At 50.0% G+C, this 18,658-nt stretch overlaps 1 long non-coding RNA gene across 1 annotated transcript; it reads right to left on the bottom strand.

The window, feature by feature from the left end:
- Positions 1-13,715: 13,715 nt before the first annotated feature.
- On the bottom strand, positions 13,716-17,485 carry LOC149128063 (uncharacterized). Its single transcript, XR_016230278.1, has 2 exons — positions 17,013-17,485; positions 13,716-14,938 (listed from the first exon to the last, which is right to left on the bottom strand). It is a non-coding gene; the product is annotated as an uncharacterized LOC149128063 (long non-coding RNA).
- Positions 17,486-18,658: the final 1,173 nt, after the last annotated feature.

Below are 18,658 nucleotides of genomic sequence, written 5' to 3' on the forward strand. Positions count from 1 at the left end.
TGCCCTCAACAGCCAGAGTTGGGCAGGCTGAAGCCAGAAGCTAGAAACTCCATCTGGGTCTCCCGAGTGGGTGGCAGGCGCCCAAGCACTTGAGCCACCCTCTGCTATTTCCCAGGGTGTGCGTTAGCAGGTAGCTGGGTGGGATGCAGAGGGAAGACTTGACCCCAGGCACTCCAATGCGGGCTTTGGGCGTCCCCTGCTGCATGCCTGCGTCCACGAACAGGCATTTATAGCCCGGAGTCTGCAGTGTCTTCAGGGACCCTTTACTACACCCCAGGGCTGTGTCTGTAGTTTTTGCGCTCCTGCCTTCTTGGAGGAAAGCATTCATGGCCTCCACAGCCTCTCAAAGGGACCCGGAGTCGTGCAGAAGTCAACCATCAGTGCTCTGCATTCACACCAACGACTACATTACTAGCAGATGCTTTTCATTTCTCCTCTAAGTCCCAGGCCCGAGTCTCCGTTTCTGCAGATGGGGAAGCTGAGACTGAGTGCTAGGGAACTGCCTGAGGTCCACAGCCAGAAAGCTGGACTCCCCCGTCAGAGCTGTCCCATGGGGTTCTCTCCCGGGCTGGGGAGGAGCTGGCATTTGGCTAGTGCAGGCCTGCAGCAGGGCCTGGGTGCAGGCCGGGGAGGGATGGCTGCCCCGTGGGCCTGGGGCGCCAGGGCGGCAGCTCCAGGCTGGGACGTGGCTTCCTCACTTCCCTCCTGCAGGGCGGGCAGAGAAAGCGCTCAGCAGAGGACAAGCAGGACCTCTCCAGGCTCTGCAACCGGCAGCCCCTTCCCTCGGCCCTCAGGTGGCCCTAGGCTGGGCGTGAGCCCCAGGGGGCTCCTTGGCAGTGCCAGGCTGGGACCTGTTCCCGGGAGGCTGGGTGGAGTGAGCTGAGCACGGAGGACAGTCAGGGCATGTGTGGGCTCAAACCCGAGAAAAGAGTGCAAGGTGTGTCCCGAGGGGCACAGCCCGCAGCCCTGGCCAGGGTGGGGGAAGCTGATGAGGCACAGGTGCTTAAGAAAACAACCTGGGGGTCAAGGCTGGCCCCAGCCCAAGCCCACAGTGAGCGGCACTTGGAGAGACCTGGGGCGGGGGTGCGGCTCACAGGGCGGTGCGGGAGGGCCCAAGGCCAGGAAGTGATCTCTCCTCAGCATCAGCCCCACCCTCCCCGGAAGCCCTCTTCCTCTGAGGGGCAGGGCGGGGCCTGCGCTGCAGTGGGGTGGGGTGGGGTAGGGGGCTGAGGGCTCTCCTCCCACACTCTGCTCTCACACCCAGACCTGCCGTCTCCTTAGCATGAAAGTCGGTGAGTTACTTCTCGCGTGACAGCCTGTGGACCCTTTGTCCCCACTAGGGATGCCCGCATCCCACATCAGGTTTAAGTCCTAGCTGCTCCCTTTCCAACCCTGCTTCTGCTGGGAGGCCTCAGATGACGGCGCAAGGCCGGAAGTCCCTCCCACTCATGTGGGAACCCTGCTGAAGCTCCTGGCTCCTGGCTTCCGTGTGGCCCAGCCCGGGCCGGTGCAGCCATTTGGGGAGTGAACCAACAGATGGAAGACCTCTCTCTCCCCTTTCCTCCTTGCAAATAAAATTAAAATAAACGAATAAATAGAAATAAAATGCCTCCCGAGGCAGGCTGGAAGGATATGCGCCGATCCACCAACCTTGTGGCTCGGAGGAAGCCGCAGACCCCAGCCGCGTGCTGAGCACATCCCAGGTGTGCGTTAGGCTTGGACAGGGGACAGGCAGAAGCAGCAGAGCCCCGCCGAGGTTCGGGCCCCGGGTGCAGGGCGGTGGCCTGTCCAGGACAGAGGCCCTTCCTGGGGGAGGAGCCCCCTGGGAGAGCCGCTCGGCCCTGCGGCGTGTCGTGGCAAGAGCAGCAGGGACGCTGTCAGCCACTGCTCTCCGTGAGTCAGGCCTCTGGCAGGCAGCCCCTGCGCCAGGGTACGTCTGAGTCAGCCTGCTGACTGACGGCCGGGGGACAGACAGACAGGAGGCAGTGAAAGTGCCGGGAAAGGGTAGCGCTGAGGGCGGATAGGGCTCCCCACCTGCCCAGGGCCTGACAGGCTCCCCCAGAGGCCAGCCCCGGGAGCCCACCCCGCCCAGCCTCCACCCCGCCTCCTCCTCTTCACACCTTTGCTGTCTCCCTGGACCTGCCAGGTCTGCTTGCCCTGGGCACTGGGCAGAAGGCCAGCAGGGCCTCTGTTTCGGACAAGCCAGCCCCTTCCTCCCACCTCCCTCCATGGGCTCAGCCACAAACCACCCCATCCTGTACCACCATTTTGTTGCAGACCTCCCTTGAGTAGCCGGCATGGAGATGAGCAGATGGCGAGGAGCAGACAGAGCTCCCCGTGCTGGGCCCCGTCGGCCCCTGGCTGGAGTCAAACTCAGCATGGCTGCCGCAGGAAATAGAGGCCCGATGTTGTCCTGAGCTTTGTCCACAGAGTGGGCATCCAGCTGCGCGCGGGTGCCGGAGGCTGACATGTAAATCCTGCATCTCATGCCGGGGAGTGGGCACAGCACCCTCCGCCCACCCCGAGCAAGCCAGCACGCGCCGCAAACCCCTCCACCTCGAAGCTCCACAGCATCCCCAGCCCTGCTATACCGAGTGTCGACAGCCTGCCCGGCTCCTCTGTATCTCAACTCCTGAGTCTCCCCTCCCTCCACTGCCCTGGGTTCCAGCGGGGCCTTCCCAGCCTCTGGGACTAACAGGCTGGGAGAACTTCCGTGAGCTGGCAGGACCACAGGGCTTCCGCTCCCAAGTCCAGCCTCCCTGGGGACTTTTCCGAGTGCCTGTGCGTGGTGTGTTTGGGCGGGGGAGTCTGGTCCTCCGGGAGAGCCTCTCGTGTCGCTCTCTGATTCTGTGCTGTCTGTGCCCTGTGCTCTCAAGGAGGTCACAGCCTCTGCTCACACCTCAGTGACCTCACATTCTGTGATGGAGTAAACACTAGGGACCAGGAAGCCTGGGCTTTGTTTGCTCCAAACTTTCCACTGAACAGACGCAGCAGCCGTGTCCCAGCCTGGGATACACCAGCTGGTGTGTGAAGGCCAGAACCCTTTGCAGGACCTGGCTGTCTTGGCCCCCAGGCAAATGTCTCCCCACTGGCCCGTGCTACCCCGAGCCCTGAATCAGCAAGTAAGTCTCTGTTTCTGAAGCCAGCAGCTCAAAGGATGTCGATCAAACTCTTGGAGTTCCCAGATGCATCAGAACGGGCCCTGTGCCTTTGGAACAGTGCTCAAGGCACAGTCCCTTATGCGTCACATAGGATGCTTGTAGCTGCGAGGGACAAAATCCCCACTCAAGCCAGGGTTTGCACAGGAAGGAGCTGCTGCTTCAAGTTCAAGGTGCTCCAGGGAGGAGCTGACCTCAGGTGTCTGGCACTTCCTTTGCAAGTCCCTCCAGTGAGTTTTTTCTTCCTTGCATATCAAAGAGTACTTAAAAAGTAAGTGCAGGGGCTGAAGGACAATAAAGCAAACGCTGGGGAACCACAAACTGGGATGAGAAATGCACTCGCCAGGCCTTGCACCAATCCCAGAGAAACTCACTCAACTGGGTCCCCTTCCTTCCTGTCCTCCTCAATGTCATTCTCTTCCCCACGTGGGTGCGAATGCAGCTGCTTCACATTGTTGCCAGCTCACCACCTAGAGCGCTCTCCCCTCCCCCACATCAGGAATCTGGAGGCTCTCCATGTTGCCGTGTGGAGTTGTGGTTCATTTTTTCACTACTGTGTAACAGTCCATTATGCATAATAAACACACTGCGACTTATCTATCCATTGTACAGTAGATGAACTTGATGGGTTCCAGTTGCTTTCTGCCATGAACAGAGCTGCTGTAAACATTGTTGTCTTTCAGAGAACTCAGAGAGTTTCTTTAGAAGGCAGCTGTGGGGTGTGTGAGTGTGTGTGCCCGACTCTACCAGATGGTGCCAAACCACTTTGCAAAATTTGTTGCTCCTCTGTGGGAACTGCTCCCGGTGCTTTGGTCAAGGACGTTGCCTGGAGAGTCCATCTGATGAGGCTGAGGGGTTGCAGTGAGCAAAGGGGCGCCATGCAACATGCAACATGAGGAAAGGGGTGGAGCCTACAGCAGCACCGGGAGATGTGGCATGTGTTCCAGGAAGACCTGTGCCCGACAGAAAGCAGTTTGACGCTGTGGCCCTGTGGTTGGCCAAGAAAGGGCAGAGGTGAGCCATTGCACCCCCTGGCTCTGATAACCGCCTGGCACAGAGAGCCCTTCCACACAGTGAGGTGACACCTGGCACCCGGTTTTCCAAGCCATACAGACCTCTGCTCACCATGAACACACAGAGGTCTGGGCAGGGAAAAAGAAACTACAGCACGGCTGGAACTTTCTCCCCTCCCTCCCCTGGGGTGAGAGTTGTCAAGAAAGCACAGGGTCTGTGACACACCTGAGCCGGGTGAAAGTTCCCCTGTGTGAGTAATCACGGCTGACTAACAGATGACCTCAAACCTCGGCGGCTAAACAACAATGAACACCACCACCATTCACAGTTCTGCTGGCCCAGGGCCTCGGGAGAGGCTCGGGGTGAGGGTTGGGGAGCGGCGTACAGGGCTCACAACGGACCTGGGGCTGATGGGTGCAGAGGATGCCCCTCCAGGGACCCCCTTGCACAGCGGGCTGTGGCAGGAGACTGCTTCGTCCCCAGCATCCTTCTGAGGGGCTGCTTGAACGTGCTCACGCGCGACCTGACGGTGGCTTCCCCTGGGGTGAGACGTTGAGGACCGCGAGGAGGAAGCCGCTTGCCTCTTCAGGTGCCGGCCCAGCTGCACACGCCAGGCACCATTGCTTCTGCCTCGTGGCCAGGTGCCCCCACCCCCCGGCCCTGGGTCAGCCCCGTGGCAGTGCCGCACCGCCGGGCAGGGATGGCCGAGGCAGGGCTCCGGGCGTGTCCTGGCTGCTGGCGGCTGGCGACCGTGGAGACTGACCCACGGAAACGTGACAGTGTGCTCCTGTGGAAAGGAGGTACTGCCTGAAATGAAAGACAAAGCAAAATGAGCTAAGCACTAGACTCTGCAGTTTTTACAAGGTTCGCGGCACTTAGGAGAAGGAACAATCAAAATTACAGAGTTCTTTCATAAGAAAACCCACGATTGTAAGATTAAACAACGTAAGCCATCAATAGCATAAAACCAGATGAAATCAGAAAACTAGATGTCAGAGGAGAAGGTGGAAGCGGCGAGCAGAAACAGGCTCAGAGAACCCCAGGGGTACAATGATGAAGAGAACAAAGAAAATGGGGAAAAGGTATTCCTCCTGTCATTCACTTACTCATTCAAAAAATTGTTGCTGACCCTATTATTTTTTTAAAGACTTATTTGTAAGGCTGGATGGATAGAGAGAGAGAGAGGAGAGAGAGAGAGAATCTTCCATCCACTGGTTTATTCCCCAGATAATCACAACAGCCCTTACAGCTGGCCAAGGCAGAAGCCAGGAGCCAAGAACTCCATCCGGGTCTTCCACATGGGTACATGAATCCAAGGACTTGGGCCAGCCTCTGCTGCTTTCCCAGGTGCCTTAGCAGGGAGCTGGACGGGAGGTGGAGTAGCCAGGACTCAAGCCAGCATTCAGATATGGCATGGGGGTGTCCCACATGGTGGCTCAAGCCACCACCCCACAGCACCCATCCCTTTATTGCCACTATCATCAGCGAACCACTAATGTAGCTTTTATAAATTCATTTCAAGTTTCTACTTGAAATTTTTAGTTATTTTTTATAAACTAGTTCTGACATCAACAAAGCAATGGAAGAAAATTTCTCTGTTGTGCATAAGGGTGTGAGCCATCATATTCAAAGAGAATAATTAATATAAAGGGATTTACGTCTGTGTATTTCTTTATGAAATCTCATGGTTCAAAGATAAAAGCAAAAACACTCTCAGTACCTAGGCAGGAAAGAAATCAGTTTGTCCAGGATTTCACTTATGCATATCTGAATTTGAGAAGATAATGAAATGATGTCTATTGAGTTTTGAGGGTCAACGGGATCCTGAAGTATTCTCTACATAGCTATGATGTCATTCAAATATAGGTCAAGACGGAGACACTGGCGGATGTGTAAGGACTTAAGTAATCTTCTGGAAAACCAATGCCCTGAAAGGCCTAGCAATCAACCAAGAAGTGAGTCAAAATCAAGAACCCAGGAAGGGAAGACATGGTTCAAAAGGAACAAGCGTGAGTAATTAAGCCAGTAAAGTACAGTTAATGTCCAAAGCATTGTTTGGAACATGCTTATGAAACCAAAGGCAAACATCGTAAATAATTCTTGAAGAAAAAGGAATGAAAATCCCAAACGTATAATTATTCTGACAGTCTTTAAAAGATTTATTCCTTTATCTGAAAGGCAGAGTGACAGACAGACAGACACACACACACACACACACATACAGATACAGAGACAGAGACAGAGAGACAGAGAGGGAGAAATAGATTCTGTGCTCTAGTTCACTCCCCCAAACACTCCTAACAGCCAGGGCTGGGCCAGTCTAAAGCCAGGAGCCAGGAACTTCATCTGAGTCTCCCACGTGGGTGGCAAGAACCCAAGCACCTGGGCCATCACCTGTTTGTCTCCTGGGCAAACGGAAAGCTGTCTGAGAAAGCTGTATGCAGAAAGCTGGATGAGAAGTGTAAGTGGAACTCTTCCCAGGTACTCCATTATGGGATGTGGACATCTCAAATGGTGGCTCAACCAACCCTTAGTGAGACAATGCTCACCCCTAACCAAAAAGTATTTTCTAAAATATTTATTTAGTTAGTTATTTGAAAGGCAAAGTGTAGGGAGAGAGAATGAATCTTCCATCTACTGGTTCACTCCATGAATGTCCACAACATCGAGGGGCCAAGCTGAAACCTAGGAGCCAGGATCTTTCTCTGATCTCCCAAATGGTTGGCAGGGACTCAAGCACTTGGACCATTATCTGCTGCCCCCCAGGTGCATCAGCAGGAAACTGGATTGAAAGCAGACTAGCTGGGTCTTGAACCAGCACTCCGCTATGGACGTGGGTATCCCAAGCAGCGATCCAGCTTGCTGTGCCACAATGCCAGCCTCTAGTGCCCCCAACAAAAATTTAAGGCGAGAGAACAGCAAAGAAAGAAACTTAAAAGTGTCCTGGGCCGGTGCCGCGGCTCACTAGGCTAATCCTCCACCTTGCGGTGCCAGCACACTGGGTTCTAGTCCCGGTTGGGGCACCGGATTCTGTGCCGGTTGCCTCTCTTCCAGGCCAGCCCTCTGCTGTGGCCCAGGAGTGCAGTGGAGGATGGCCCAAGTGCTTGGGCCCTGCACCCCATGGGAGACCAGGAGAAGTACCTGGCTCCTGCCATCAGATCAGCGCAGTACGCCAGCCGCAGCGTGCTGGTCGCGGTGGCCATTGGAGGGTGAACCAATGGCAAAGGAAGACCTTTCTCTCTGTCTCTCTCTCTCTCTCTCTCACTGTCCACTCTGCCTGTCAAAAAAAAAAAAAATTAAAAAAAAAAGTGTCCTGAATTCCTTATCTTACTTTAGCGTATTTACAGATAATTGTTGAAACTGGTAGAATACTTAGTGCTTTAAATGTTGTTTTATTCAACAGGCACATGTGGCTGCTCCCTGCCTGGCACCTGCTCAGTGGGTCCTGCCTGGGAGTGATTCTGGCCCCAGGGGACACTGGCCCTGTTTGGAGACATTCTGGTTGTCACCACTTGGGGGAGGAGGAATCACTGGCCAGTGGAGGCCGTGAAGCTGCTCAGGGTGGACAATGCCCCCACACAGCACACCCATCTGCTTAGGGTGACACCTTCTTAGGATTTAAATCATTCTAAATAAGTAGTAAAACGTTAAAAGCTGAGGTTTTCAGTAGTTGCCAGGGACTGAGGGAAGGGAGCAAGGAGTAAGTGAACAGTGCCCGAGGATTTTGAAGGCAGTGAAGTCCTCTGTGAGATCCTGTGATGTGTTGTTAGACGCTGGTCAAACGCCAGGAACGCGGCACACCCACGGTGAATCCCACCTCGGCCTGCGGACCTGCGGTGTTAGGGATGGCTCAGGTGGGATCGCCAATGGCAGCAAGCGTGCGTGAGGGCAGAGGACAGATGGACGCTCTGTACTTTCCACTCTCTTCTGCTGGGAGCCTAAAGCTGCTCCAGAAAGTAAAGCCTCTTAAGCAACCGGACTTTCTCCAAGGCACACGGCTAATCTGGCTCTTTGATGCTCCAGGTGTGGTGCTTGAGTGAGCAGCATCCGCATCAGCATCGCCTGGGAGCTCAGAAGGGACGCAGACTCTGAGCTCCACGCCAGACCTGCTGAACAAGTCCCTGCACGTTCACAGCATCCCAGGCGCTTTGCACACTCAGTGAAGCCGGGAGACACTGCTTCTCATGCTTGGCTGCTCACTGGCATCATCTGGAGAGATTTAAAATCTCATTGCCCAGGCTATGCCCCAGACAAAGTAAGTGAAAATCTGGGGGCTGGGATCCTGACATTAATATGTTATTTGTATTTATTTAAGAGGGAGATGGAGAGGGGGAGAGAAAGAGGGAGAGGGAGGGGGAAAGAGAGAGAGAGAGAGAGCGCTCTCCCAACCCCTTGGTCATTCCACCCAAATGCCCACTTCCGCCAAGGGCTGGTGTGGATGCACCTGTTTCTTCCAGACTGAGCCAGGCCAAGCCAGGAGCCCAGAACTCAATCCAGGTCTCCCACATGGGTAGTGGGTACCAGGAACTCAACTGCTTGAGCCATCACCTGCCTGCCAGGGCGAGAGTTAGAAAACTGGAGTCAGGAGCCGGGCAATCTGATGAGGGACCCAGGTGCTTTAACTGCTAGGCTCAATACCTGCTTTGCTGTTACTAATTTTGCAAAAGACATCAGGCCACTTTAGTGTGCGTTTGAGGGTGTGAGCTGCTATTTGACACCAGACGAAACCTGGTTTCCTGACTCTCGGGCCCTTGACCCAGATTGAGGGCCACCTGGCCTGGGGAAGGTCAGGTTGCCGGGTTGGAGGGAATCTGCAGTGGAAAGCTGTTTCATGGGACCTCAGTGGGAGGGGCTCAGCTTCCCACTCACCTGGCGTCCACTGAGAAGCCTGGGAAAGCTCGAGGGACAGAGCGGGCAGGTGTGCGGCTCCTGCCAGTGAAGAGGCTGGCTCTCTGGCCACCATAGCAGGGCGGAGGGAGACTGGCTGCTGCGGGTGGGGACCCATTTCTCTTGGGCCAGAGAGTGCCGTGTGGAAGGCAAACTTACCCGCAGAGCTGTTAAAAATCCTGCCCACCGGACCTCCTAAAAGGGCCAGGGGACCCCACCAGTGATGGCAGCATGAAAATGGGAGAAATTGCAGCTCCCCTTCCCAGCAAGTGCAGTAAGCGTTCCCTGTGCGGCTCCTGAAGTTTCCAAAAAATGGTGACGAGGTCACCTGCACAGGGCACAGCATGGAGCCTGCTAGCCAGTCCCTGGCAGTTGCATATGCACCTATCTCCTCACTTCTTCCTCTTCCCCGAATTAGGCCTCCAACCCTGGAGGGGTCAGGTGCCACCGGACTGAGCTGTGGGAGACAGAGAAATTCTAGGCAGTGAAAGAAAGAAAAAGATGTTTGTCCATGACCTCCCCCCCAGTTGCCCTCTTACTGAGTCAGGGTAAGCATCAGACAGGCTTGAGGACTTTAGCATCACATGCACCTGTAGACTTTACTCAGGGGGAGTGAGTTTGGGGCACAACAGTTAAGATGCAGATACTGATTTGAGTCCCTGCTCTGCTCCTGATTCCAGCTTCCTGTAATGTGTACCCTGGGAGCAGCAGGTGTTGGTTCAAGTACTTGGGTACCCACCACCCATGTGGGAGACCTGGATTGCGTTTCCAGCTCCCAACTTGACTTGGCCCAGCCCTGGCTGTTGTAGGCATCTGGGGAGTAAATCAGCAGATGGGAGATCTCCTTCTGTCTCTTTGCCTTTCAAATAAATAAAATACAAAGTGGAAGAAATGGACATCTGAAAAAATAAACAAGGGGCAGCAGTGTGGTATAACAGGCTAAAGCAAGGCCTGTGGCTCCAGTATCCCATGTGGGCACCAGTTCAAGTCCCAGCTGCTCTGCTTCCAATCCATCTCCTTGCTAATTGCCTGGGAAAGCAGCGGAAGATGGCCCAAGTGCTTGGGCCCCTGTACCCGCGTGGGAGACCTGGAAGAAGCTCCTGGCTCCTGGCTTCAGCTGGCCCAGCCTGGTTGTTGAGGCCATCTGGGGAGCAAACCAGAGGGTGGAAGATCTCTCTCTGTTTTTTTTCTCTGTAATTCTGCCTTCAAATAAATAAAACAAATCTTTAAAAAAATAGAGTTGATAATTTGGAACTTCCAGTATTTTTATTGTCTGAAAGTGAGAAAAAGGAGAGCGATGTTCCCATTCTCAGCCCAAGGTGGGAACGAATGGCTGCCACTTCACCAAGCGGAAAGGAGTGGTGGGGGTGGACTTGGGAGGGATGTTTGTGTCCCTCCTAAACTCACGTGGAAACTTGCTCCCCAGCATGCCAGCATGAAGAGGCGGGGCCTCCAGAGGGTGACTGAGTAGTGACAGGATTAGGGCCCTCTGCACAGGGCTGGAGGGGGCCTGTTAGGCCCTTTTCCCTTCACCCTTCCCCCATGCGATGATGCAGCCAGCAGGTGCCAGCTGAGGACCAGAGAGTATCCGCTGGCACCCACCTGGGTCTTGGACTTCCCAGCCCCCCTCCCTCGACAGGTGGATTTCCAGTACTTGTCAATCACGCAGGCTAAGGGATTCTAGCGGCAGGAAGAGACTGAGATGGTGGGGAAAGAGAAGGAGCCTCCTGACCGTAGCACACGGTGCTGGTTCAGTGTGGCGGCCAGCAAAGCAAGGCCCGGGCGCCGTGTGGAAAGGGGTGGATTTCCTAAAGAGAGACAAGTCCCTGGGCCTGAGCACGGCATGGAGATTTTCTGTCTTTCTGCTAGGAGAGATGGGAGGAGGCTGGGATGAAACCAAAGAGAGAGGAAGAGTGGGCAGGGGGGACGTGGAGGGGCGTGGAGGGAAGCACAAAGGCCAGAGGCTGGCCCCAGGGAGATGGCGGGTTCTGATGGTTGGGTGCGCTGCCTTGAGAGCCGACCCCCGCACGCTGTGCACTGGCCACATACACACGCCTTAGCTTCCAGGGCTGCTCCTGCACTTTGTCTTTCTCTAAGCAAGACTGAGCTGTGGAGCCAGCGATAAGGAGGCTCTCCTTCGTCTGAGGCTGCACCAGCATGAAGTCCCAGCCCCCAGCTCCAACACCATAGCTTAAGAGGGAGGGGCAGGCCTGCTCTTGGCAGCGGAGCAGGGGGTGGGGTGGGGGCCTCTGGAAGGCTGGCTGGGTCCGATGACATTCCGCAGTCCGAGGCTCTTTTTCCTGTTCAATAAGCACACAACGCTGGGACCCTGAGCAGTTGCACAGTGCCCCTGCAGGGTTCTAGCACTGCATGCCACAGGACTCCCAAGGGAAACCTCCCCCGCCTCTGCCACCTCGGTCCTATCTGGAGATAGGGCAGGAGGACAGCATGCTGGGGCTTCCCCTTGTCCTCATGTGCATCTGCTGTCCAGGGAACCCCATCAGTCAGCCTCCTTTAACCTTCCTCCCCCGGTGCTGAGCGAGCTGGGCTTAAAGACACTGCTGTCCAATCCTCAGCCGGCTCAGGGGTCACTGAGGAAGCTCTGCGGGTGCAGGGTGGGGGGTGAGACATGTTCCTTTCACTCACTGTTGAGAACAGGTTCAGGAACTGTGCTTGCCCCAGGTCACAGAGCAGTTATCAATAACGTCTAACACGTTCGGATCACGTTCCCTGTCCAGAGCTCGAAAAAGCTAAAATGAAAAACCAAAGCGAAGAACAAAAACACGGAGCCACTTGGGAAATTAAAAATCACTCTTCTGCACAACTCCAGGGCTTGAGAGGGAACGCAGACATCAGTAACAGGCTGCCCGGCAAGCAAGGAGAGTAATGACAGCACGGGAAGTAAATGAGCCGACCAGTTATTCGCAAATGCCAAGAACAGAGAAAAGCAAACAGTCACCACCACCACAGCTGAAGGAAACAAGGAGACGCTAATAACGAAAACCCCAGGAATTAATGGATTAGAAAATGGGAAACATCAATGGCTAAAGAAATCCAGGCCCTGGCTTTTTCAAAAAAACCAATGAATTCGAGAAACCACTGGCAAACTGTGCCGGCCTGCGGCACAATGAACTGGGTCTTCCTGAAACAGAGAGTGGGAATGCGGGGACAAGGACGCAAAGAATGGAGCCAAGACAAGTCCTGATCAAGGCTCGTTTATTGAATAAATGCAGTAGTATTTAAACATGACCAGTTGTTTACAAGGAGGAGCACAAAAGATTTACATATCAAAACGGCTCTTAAGGTTACAATAAAAACACTTAGGTGATAAATGAAGGTTACAGGTGTGGCTGATTATTTGTATCATCTCTTGTGAAAGGTTTAGGTTCCTCCTGCCTTTTCCCGGAATCTCCCCTAGCCTAATTGTCTGTGCCGGGGAAGTCTCCATTCATATGTTTAAGTGTAAACAAAGGGAGCGATTATCTGTGGCTGCCCACATTTCCCCCTTTTTTATTTTTTTGAGGCATTGTTCCTGTCTTAGGTTGCCCGTGTCTCTTCTTGTCCTTACCCGTCATTGGATACCCCAGACATTCTCTGAGGCTCCTGTCTTAGGTTGGTACAAGGAGACCGAGTCTTACCCGTCATTGGAATTCAATGCCATCTTTTTTGGCTCGGGGGGTAAAGCTTGTGGACGCAACTTTAAAATCTCAGACCAAATGGCAGCAAATGTCACAGAGAGGCATTGGAATATACAAGGAAGGCACAGATAAAAGGGCAGGAGACAGAGAAGGAGGAATTGACCATAAGAGTTACTTTAACAGTTTTGACCAATACATCAACGAGGCCTCTTTTCCAGATTTGATAAAGGTATACCGGAGTCTGTCAAGGTGACCAGTTTTGATACGGTAAAGTCAGTATTCTCCCTTTTCGATTGATCAGTCATATTAAGCCGTTGATTTTCAACTATAACCCTCCCAGTACGGAACAAGGTTTGATTGTTCCTTACCCATTGTACAAATTCTGCTGTTTTAATTCCATTATCATAAGTGCATGAACAATTTTGAACTACTGGTGCGCACCAACAGAGTCCATGGCCTAGGCTTAGTTTGATGTGAGCCGGCAAGCTTCATTCATCTTGAGGGGGATCCCGATCAGCAATGTTATCATAATGAAGATCAAGGGGTTGCTTCGTGACATTGTCTGTTTGCCGCACAAGTCGCTCAGGTAACCATCGTACTCCATTGTCTTTTTGCGAGAGTATAGAAACATGTCCACATCCCGATATTAAAACAGGGTCAGGTCCATACCATTGAGCAGTTAGAGAGTCTTTCCACTTCATGTAGACTTGTTGTCTTTCGGTTTCAGGATGCCAGTGACGATCAGCTGCAGATTTCCCTTGATTATCCAGTATTAAAAAAATTTAAAATGAAAAGAGTATGTGATAGCCATTTTTGTGGGGAATATGCCATGGTCCAGTATTCCCCCTTTTTTATTTTTTATAAATAATTTTTAATGTGGCATGTGCTCGTTCCACAATACCTTGTCCCTGGGGATTATAAGGAATCCCGGTGATGAGAGATGTGGAAGTTAGTACAGAAGTGCTTAAAAGAGTTGAAGTATACGCTGGGCCATTATCAGTTTTTATCTGTATAGGGGTTCCTAGAACAGCAAAGGCCTGAAGACAATGAGAGATGTTTGGCAGCCTCGCCGGATTGCGGGGTGGCAAAAACAAAACCTGAACATGTATCTAAAGAGACATGCATGTATTTTAGTTTACCAAATTCAGGGAAATGGGTGACATCCATCTGCCAAAGCTGATTAGGCATAAAACCTCTAGGATTTACACCATAATGAGGGACCCGGAGAAATGTGACACAGGAAGGGCAGGATTTTACAATTTGCCTTGCCTGTTTCCAGGTGATTCCATATCTTAATCGTAAGGTTTGGGCATTGAGGTGATGCAAATCATGACCACGGGACGCTTTTTAGACTTTGTCAGTCCCTCTTTATAGGATCTGGCTACTGAGCCAGAGACTGGAGCAGCTAGAAAGAAACACGTTTATAACTGAAGTTTAGCATCATTTCACATCTTGGCACCACTTTTAATCTAAACACCCCAATTGGTTATTAGCTCTGCAAGATGAGAGATATATCTTTTGACATCTCCAGGGGCCCTCTGGAGGTATCAAAAGTCCAGAAAATTTAAAACTTTTGATTTTCAGAAAGTCTGTTAAAGGTGCCAAGAGAATTTAGAGTATCTGGTCAAAATAGAATTCCTTAACATTTAGTCAGGGCAATTTTAACACTTTTAGATCACATCTGATCATAATGCTATTTAACATAACTTTTTAAGACTTAATGCTTTTTATCAATCATAACTTAACAGACAATAGAGTACATACACAGATTACTTTGGCAGAATATGGATTCTATGTTTCTTGTTGAATAAACCGGAAATAAAAACCTTGGATGTAGGAATTAGCACACGAAATTATCACATAACTCAGAACTATTTAACAGAGTTAAAAAGAGCTTACACGACCTAACTTTAGAAATGGCAGAGTAACTGATTAAGCAGACACTGTTAAAAAGAGACGTTACAGTTTTTGCAACAACAGATTAAGATTTACAATTGAGACCATTTCCAGATAATTACTAACATTAGTACACATTTTTAAAAATCCCATTGTTATAACAGAAGATCATACTTCAACTTTAGGTTAGTGTAATTTTGGCATTAACATTTAACTTATAGAAAACTCTATAAACAATGTTTTAAAATCGTAAACTTTTTACAACTTTTCATGACTTGCTCACACCTTCTGAAACTTTATACCTGTAGTTACTTTTACAGTCTTGAATTGTCATGTATGGACAACCTATGAGAATACATGCTGACAAACTTAAACAGTCTTTTATCAGAGATGTGAAAAGTACACATAATTTTTCACGTTTTACTTAGCACTGATGCCTAGATAACTTAAGACACTGAGCTATTAATGAATGCCACACCATTATCTGAATTAAAAGTTAAAATTACATTTCCATGCTTCTAAGTAACAAAAGGATAACACCACTTGAGCAGCAAACACAGTCACTAGTGCATATTTACAACTTTGAAAAGATCTTCATCCTTAAGAGAAACAAGTTTAAAGCATATCAAAGACATGTAAAACTGAGCAAGTGAACCAAAGGGCGTTTGCATTAACCCAATTTTCTGAACCAATCTGCATTGGCTTACTTTAGTTAACAACATAAAGGCTTGTATACACAGAATTTACTCTCATTTTTATAAGACTACTCTAGCTGAAAAGCAAAAACATGAATACAACATAGATATGACAGACATAATTTACTACATTTTAATACACTTTGTATAATTTGAATTGACTCAAACAGCTGTTGCTTTAACAAATTTAGTCTCATCCTTTGAGAGTTCCAGGGATCCGACTGGAAGCCCCAAAGTTGAAAGACTCGGTTTAGAATTTAAACTATCAGAGAGTCAAACCATTTTAGTCAAAAATTAGTACGTTTAACCAAGGCTGTGGGCTAGATCTGATCAGAGTTAGGTAATCACTCAAACATTAAAGACAGGCAAATAACGTAAAGAGCTTCACATTCAGTTTTTCCAATCAAGACTCATACTGTCAACAGAAAAATGCGAAACCTTCAAGACACATGAAAACTCTCATTAGATAAGTTAGCTACAGTAGCACAGAAAAGAATTGATTACCAGCGTATGAGTCCATTGCTTAAGTTTTTATTAACTGTAAAGAGAAAAACCCATCAAGTTGGAAAGGGTTAATGGATTAAGGTTCTTGCTCCCTTAGATGAGGCCAGCAGTAGCCAGAGGCACTTCCCCTGCCCCCCTCCTAGTGAGGAGGTTATTGAATTGGAAATGGAGACTAAAAAAGCCGCCCTGAGGAGCCCTTTCCCAAGAGATATCTGGCTAAGCCTGCATGGGTGCGGTAGGACACTTTGGCTGGAATAGAGTGTAGAGAAAGGCTGTGGTCCCTCATTTACAGGGAAGACTTACACATGCCGGGGCCTAGCAGGGCTGGCCGTGGGGTTGGGTAGGTACACCGTTTCACCAAGAGTGCTGGGAACCTCCATAGCGCCTAGTCTAATTAAAACAGCCACCAAGTTGAGATCTTCAAGCAGAGCCAGATCCAATCAGGGCTACTGCAACCACTCAATTAAAACAGATAAGTAATAGCGTACAAAAACTTTTCAAGACATACCGGAACTACCATAAGCTGCAAAGATGGAAAAACATTTATCAGGTTGGAAAGGGTTATTGAAATCAAGACTTTTCTCTAGGTCAAGATACCTGTGGAATTTTTCCTCTCTTTCTCCTGGCCATAGGTATAGGGAGCAGTGGGCTCATATGCATCACAAGCAGATTTTCAATCTTTTAACATTTTAAAGGGGACTGGATGGTGACTGGCATTTCTTGGCCATCTTCTGTATATACTTTCACTGGAAAAGCATCAAAAGATTTTGGCTTCCTCCTGGCCTTGCTGTGCTGCTTTTCTCAGGGTTTGAGTGACATTCTTTTTTAAGATATTTGGCAAACATTCCCCTTCTTGACAAAGGGATAATTTTTTATCATTATTTTTTATAAATAATTTAAAGGGAGGGGCGGAGGGAGTAACTTTTTCCATAGAACTAGAGGATTGGCAGGATCGATTATCCTCGCCATCACAGCTCTGGCTTCCTCAATTTTTCTCATGTCCTCCGGATGCATCTCATCTACAAGGCCTTCTTCAATAAACCAAGGACATGAAATTTCTATGGTTTCTATAAATTGCTCTATTACTTTCTTTTTTAACCCTATTCCTTGCGTCTGCAATAATGCCTTCACTGCCTTTACTACTGGGGGATTTTTCCCGATGCTTGTCCCATAATGCCTGCTCAAAATAAATCTCCACAATTTTGGTGTCGGGTACTCACCACAAATTGTATACCTCTATAGTCGCGACTCCATGAATCCAGGTTCCTCACTGCTTCTCTAATTCTCAGGTCCCTGTTCGGGCGCCATTTGTGCCGGCCTGCGGCACAATGAACTGGGTCTTCCTGAAACAGAGAGTGGGAATGCGGGGACAAGGACGCAAAGAATGGAGCCAAGACAAGTCCTGATCAAGGCTCGTTTATTGAATAAATGCAGTAGTATTTAAACATGACCAGTTGTTTACAAGGAGGAGCACAAAAGATTTACATATCAAAACGGCTCTTAAGGTTACAATAAAAACACTTAGGTGATAAATGAAGGTTACAGGTGTGGCTGATTATTTGTATCATCTCTTGTGAAAGGTTTAGGTTCCTCCTGCCTTTTCCCGGAATCTCCCCTAGCCTAATTGTCTGTGCCGGGGAAGTCTCCATTCATATGTTTAAGTGTAAACAAAGGGAGCGATTATCTGTGGCTGCCCACAGCAAACCTAATCAGGAAAAAGAGAAAATATGAGTGTGGAAATGAGAAATGAAAATGAGTAAATGAAAAAGATAAAGACATAGCTTTTATAACTTTATGCTAATAAACTTGAAAATCTCAATGAAGTGGAGAGTCGTCTAGGAAAATATAAATTACTAAATTTGACTGAGGAAGTGGCAGAAAACTGGAACCAACTAATGATCCCAGATAAAGCTAAAAAGATTGTTCCCCAGAAGTACTGGAGAGCGTTTCGGAGGCCAGTTCTTGCAACCATCCAGGGAACAGGTGGTCTGCGTGTTCATCAGCGAGCGCGTGCATCGAGACGGGCACTCCCTGCGTCATTTTGCTGAGCCTGCTGCCCAGACACTACATCCAACCAGCCAGATGGGCACGAGAGAAACTGCAGCCCAATCTCACAAATACAGACTCAAAATATTAGAAAATTGAACACAGCCATATGCTTAAAATAACAACACACGATATACAAGCAGGGCTGACTCTAGCCATGCAAATGTTGTTCAATATTAGGGAGTATCTCAATGTGATCAGTTATGTTAATAGATCAAGGCAAACAGCAACAACAGGAACATTTTATCCGTGTCAGGGAGGGTTAAGAGCTTGGGTATTGAAATCAGAGAGCTGAAATACAAACCTTGTCTTCTTTGCTTCCCATCTGTGCATCCTTGGTCAGTTTCCCTATCCTAAAATTTGGAAAATAATGTCTAAAATAGAATCAACAGAGAAACTTCAATGATTGTGAAAACGCTTCATGGGGGGCCGGTACTGTGGCATAGTGATTAAAGCCACCGCCTGCAATGCCAGCATCCCATATGGACACCGGTTTGCGTCCTGGCTGCTCCACTTCCAATCCAACTCCTGCTAAAGTACCTGGGAAAGCAGTGGAAGATGGCCCAAGTCCTTGGGTCCCTGCAACCATGTGGGAGACCTGGAAGAAGTCCTGGTTATGCTGTTTGGCACAGCCTCTGCCGTTGTAGCCATTTGGGAAGTGAACCAGTGGATGGAAGACCTCTCTTTCTCTGTCTCTCCTTCTCTCCTTCCCTCTCCCTCTCTCTCTCTCTGTAACTCTTCCTTTTCAAATAAATAAATCTTTAAAAAAAAAAAAAAACTTTGTGTAGAGCTGGGCATAGAAACGAGGTTTAGTAAATCA

The sequence above is a fragment of the Oryctolagus cuniculus genome, chromosome 2 (assembly GCF_051225735.1).
Source record: "Oryctolagus cuniculus isolate XC-2025 breed Fujian yellow rabbit chromosome 2, ASM5122573v1, whole genome shotgun sequence".
Taxonomy (NCBI): Eukaryota; Metazoa; Chordata; class Mammalia; order Lagomorpha; family Leporidae; genus Oryctolagus; species Oryctolagus cuniculus.